We start from the raw sequence: 5,027 nt of genomic DNA, 5'->3' as shown, positions 1-5,027 counted from the left end.
GCAGCATGATGAGTGGCCAGATTATTATGACCACCCCATCAGTACTTCGTTGGGCCACCTTTTGCCTTCAATACTGCAGTGATTCTTCTTGGCATTGACTCCAACAGATGTTGAAAGGTGATGCGAGGAATCTGACACCATGCCTGATGAATAGCATTGTCCAGTTCTGTGAGATTTGATGGTAGTGGAAGCACCTGTCTGATGGTTCTTTTAACTTCATCCCACAAATGCTCAATTGGATTGAGATCTGGTGATTGTGGGGGCCACCTAAGCAAGGTAAGGTCTCCTTCATGTTCTTGAAACCACTCCTGCACAATATGAGCACCATGGCATGGTGCATTGTCTTGTTGGAAGAAGCCATCTCCATTGGGATACACCATCAACATGATAGGATGATCCTGGTCAACAATGATACTTAGTATGTTGTGCTATTCAGACGTTTGTAATGATCTGGTCCTCTAGCAACTTCAGCGTGAAATTATAGCTAATTTGCCTACAAAGGTCAGGTGGTCATAATAATCTGGCCACTCAGTGTATATTTAGTGAACAGATGCTAGGAATGAATGAATAAATAATTTTCTCTTTCTTCCCACAGCCAGACTGTCCTGAGATGGTCCCTATATCCTCTCAAAGATGAGATTAATTTTGAGATTGAGCAATATAACCTATTAGATATGTTTGCTCCAAGTGGTGGTCAGCTCAGTAACACATCCTTTTGTTGACTTTCCTGACTTCTGAGACTTAGTTACCTTGGGAATATGCTCCCTAATAAAGTAATAGCACATAAACTTTTTTCTCAGGCTCAGATTTTTGATGAACCCAGCTAAGGAAATACCATAATGAATCACATACATAGGTGTATCAAAATACATGTGCAGGAATGTTTATAGCAACATTAGTCACAATATTTAAAAACTCAAAACAACTTAAATGCCCATCAAAGTATGCTAGATTAAAAATTTGACAGAAGGTCTGAGGTGGGGTGGGAGCCAGGTGTACAGGGGCACAGAGGGAAAAATTAGGACATCTGTAATACTCTCAACAATAAAAATAATATTTTAAAAATTGACAGAGGAAGTAAAATACAAAAGAGAATCTATTGTATGCTTCCACTTATATAAAGTTCATATGTTGGCAAAACTAATATATGGTGCTAGAAGACAGACTAGAGGTAATCTTTGGATAGGAGGGTAAGTACTGACCTCAATCAAGCACAAAAGACTTCTGGAGTGCTAACAATGTTTTAATTCTGTGTACTGTTATATGAATGGCTCTACTCTATAATAATTCCCATTTATACACTTTTTTTCTACAAATAGGTTATATTTCAATTTTGAAATCTTAAATACTGATATAATTCCACCTGACAATTTTTGCTTCTTTTGTCTGTACTTTGTAGTCACACAACCTATAGAATGGGAGAAAATATTTGCAAATCATCCTATCTAATAATAGACAAACATGATAGTTGACCATACCTTCGCTACGCCTCCCATTGGCTAATCAGCATGATATGCAAATTAACCTCCAACAAAAATGGCGGCTAATTTGCATACTGCAGGCAGGGTGGGACAGCACAGCAGCCAGCGCTAGCTGCCATCCAGGCCCCCATGTGCGCCCCCAGAAGCCGCCTGCCTGCCGCTCATGATTGGATCCGATCTGGGCCACAGGCTGGCCCCAGAAGCCCCAGAAGCTGCCCAGAAGCCAGTGATCGGGAGAAAATGGGGATCCCCTGCCCAGGCCTGACACCTCTGGCGGAGGCGTCAGGCCTGGGCAAGGGGCCAATCCGGTGATTGGTGATCGGAGGGTGATGAGGATCAACTCCTCTGGCCGAGGCATCAGGCCTGGGAGGGGGGGCTGGGCGTCCCCTGCCCTCTCAGAGGCTCCTTACACTATCTTCATATTTTTGGATTCTTTTTTCATTTTGCTTTTCCGGTTAGGTGTTTTTTTTCCCTTCATATTTCAAATCTTGACTTGATTCTTGCGATCCTCTGGTCTGCTGTTGGGAGTCTGTATAATAGTCTTTATTTCAGTCAGTGTATGCTTAATTTCTGACTAGTCCTTTTCCATTTTTTTAGTATTCTCACTAAGATCCTTGAAGGTCTCACTAAGTTCCTTGGAGGTTTCTAGAAGATTCTTGAGTAACCTTATAACTGTGGTTTTGAACTCTATATCTAATAGTTTGCTTTCTTCCATTTCTTTCATTTGTGACATGTTTGTTTCATTTGTGACATGTCTCCATATTTTGGCTGCTTCCCTGTGTATGTTTCTATGTATTGGGTAGCTGCTAAGTCTCCTTGAGTTGATACAGTGGTCTTGTGTAGCAGGTGTCCTATAGGGCCCAGTGGCTCAGCCTCCCTAATCACCTGACTGGCAATGGCTGCAGCAGGTGGGTGATGGGGCTGGTACTTTCCCCTGATTAGCCCGGTCGCTTCCCACAAAGGGAATTCAGACTGCTGCTTAAGTCTGCTCCCCAAAGGGAGCAGGGAGCGGGCCTAAGCTATCACTAGGACATTCCCTGAGGGCTCCCAGTATGTGAGAGGGGGCAGGCTGGGCTGAGGGACACCCCCCCCCCTGCAGTGCACACCGGGCCCCTAGTATAGCTAATAAAGGGATAATTTCCAAAATATGTAAAGAAACAAAAACTAAATAAAACAAGTGTTTGCAAGGACATGAAAGAAATTGGAAGGCTTGTACACTGCTGCTATTGTGGAAAAATGTATAAGGTTTTCTCAAAAAAAATTGGAAACAGCCTAAGTGCCCATCAGCAGATGAATGGATTAGAAAACTGTGGTACATCTACACAATGGAATACTATGCTGCTGTAAAAAAGAAGGAAGCCTTACCATTTGCAACAGCACAGATGGAACTGGAAGACAGTATGGAGTTTCCTCAAAAAGTTAAAAATGGAATTCCCATTTGACCCTGTGATTCCACTTCTAGGAATATATCCCAAGAAAACAGAAACACCAATCAGAAAGGATATATGCACCCCTATGTTCATAGCAGCACAATTCACCATAGCTAAGATTTGGAAACAGCCTAAGTGCCCATCAGTAGATGAATGGATTAGAAAACTATGGTACATCTACATGATGGAATACTATGCTGCTGTAAAAAAGAAGGAATTCTTACCATTTACAACAGCATGGATGGAACTGGAGAGCATTATGCTAAGTGAAATAAGTCAGTCAATGAAAGAAAAATATCACATGATCTCACTCATTTATGGATAATAAAGACCATTATAAGCTGATGAACAAAAATAGATACAGAGGCAGAGCAGCATCGAACAGATTGTCAAACTACAGTGGGAAGGCTGGGGAGGGTTGGAGGGTGGGTAAGAGATCAACTGAACGTCTTGTATGCATGCATATAAGCATAACCAATGGACACAAGACACTGGGGGGGTGGGGGAGGCTGGGGGAAGGTCAAGGTGGGGGGAAAAGGAGACATATGTAATACTCTTTGTAATACTTTAAGCAATAAAATAAAATTTAAAAAAATAAAAATGAACTACTGTATGAACCACAAATCCTACTCCTGGATATTCCAATACAAAAGAATTAAAATCAGAATCTTAAAAAGATATCAGTACTGTCATGTTTATTGAAGCATTATTCACAGTGACCAATACATTAAAACAGCCCAATTATTCATTGACAAATAGATAAAGAACATGAGACATTAACATGCAATGGAATGACTTTCAGTCCTCAAATAGAATATATATATATATATATTACCATTTCGACAATAGAAAGTGTATAGAAAGTAAGTAACTCAAAATAATAAAGGCCTCATGAGAGACCTGGGAGCAGAATGACACAGTTAAGCTACTTCTAAATTCCTGATCCACAGCAACGGTGACAGTGTTTTCTTTTTATACTTATAAATTTTGTGTAGATTCTTATGTAGCCATAATGCAGACATCAAGGCCTAGAGATCTTGATGAAACCAAAGAAAAAGTGTGTTTCAAAGAGCTTTAAGGATAATAGTGGTCAGGAAAGAGAATGTTTGAATTTAAAATTTCAGAGATGAAAGTGATAATAAAATCAAGAGTATAGCCATTATTGTGGATGGCTGAGGTAGAGTGGGAGTAAAGTTTACTATATATGAAGATATCATGTGTCCAGAAGAATACTGATATTACCCAGAGTCGTCAAATTCTGTTAGATAAAAACCCTGATGGAATTCTAGAATGCCAGTGCTAGAAGTGACATAGCATTATAAATCATCTAGTCCATCTAATTGGATTTTATTAGTTTCTCAAAGTGTGGATCGAAGAAATGCTCACATTAGAAACAACCGAGGAACTCTTTTTGCAAAATTTTGTTACATCTGAACAAATGATGTAAAGTAATATGCAGTAATCTAAATTTATGAAATTGTCCAGGTGATTCTTTTGTATACTACCTTTCAGCACCTCTGACTTAGCTCAACTCTATTTTACAATACTTCTCTTATAAAATCTCATTTTGATTCTAGCACTTTCCATTACACAAATCTTCTTTCTGTACCCAAAGCAAATAGTCGCAACTGGTAAATCTATAACTATAAATCAAACAACATTTAAATAATATTTTGAATTATTTTTATAAAAAGAAAATAAAAATTCTTTACATGTGATCTGACTCCTGCCTGACTTTCTACCCCTCTCTTCCTGCCTCTAGGTGCTCCCACCTCAGGGTTTTTGCATCTGTTGTTCCCTCTGCCCAGAACCTTATGTTACTCAAGTCTCAGCTCTACTGTCTGTTCCTTGCAGAGGTATTCTCTGTTCTCCCAAATTAAAATAATTCCCACTCCATCCCATTCACCCTCTTATCATTATTCACAATTATCTTATTCCTTTCTTTTTTGTTTTTTTTTTAATTTTGTTTTATTGCTTAAAGTATTACAAAGAGCAGTACATATGTCTCCTTTTTTCCCCCCTTGAACTTCCTCCAGCCTCCCCTACCCCCAGTGTCTTGTGCCCATTGGTTATGCTTATTTGCATGCATGCAAGTACTTCGTTGATTGCTTACCTC

This window comes from Myotis davidii, unplaced genomic scaffold (genome assembly GCF_000327345.1).
Source record: "Myotis davidii unplaced genomic scaffold, ASM32734v1 scaffold652, whole genome shotgun sequence".
NCBI classification, from domain to species: Eukaryota; Metazoa; Chordata; class Mammalia; order Chiroptera; family Vespertilionidae; genus Myotis; species Myotis davidii.
This window is presented reverse-complemented; position numbering follows the sequence as displayed.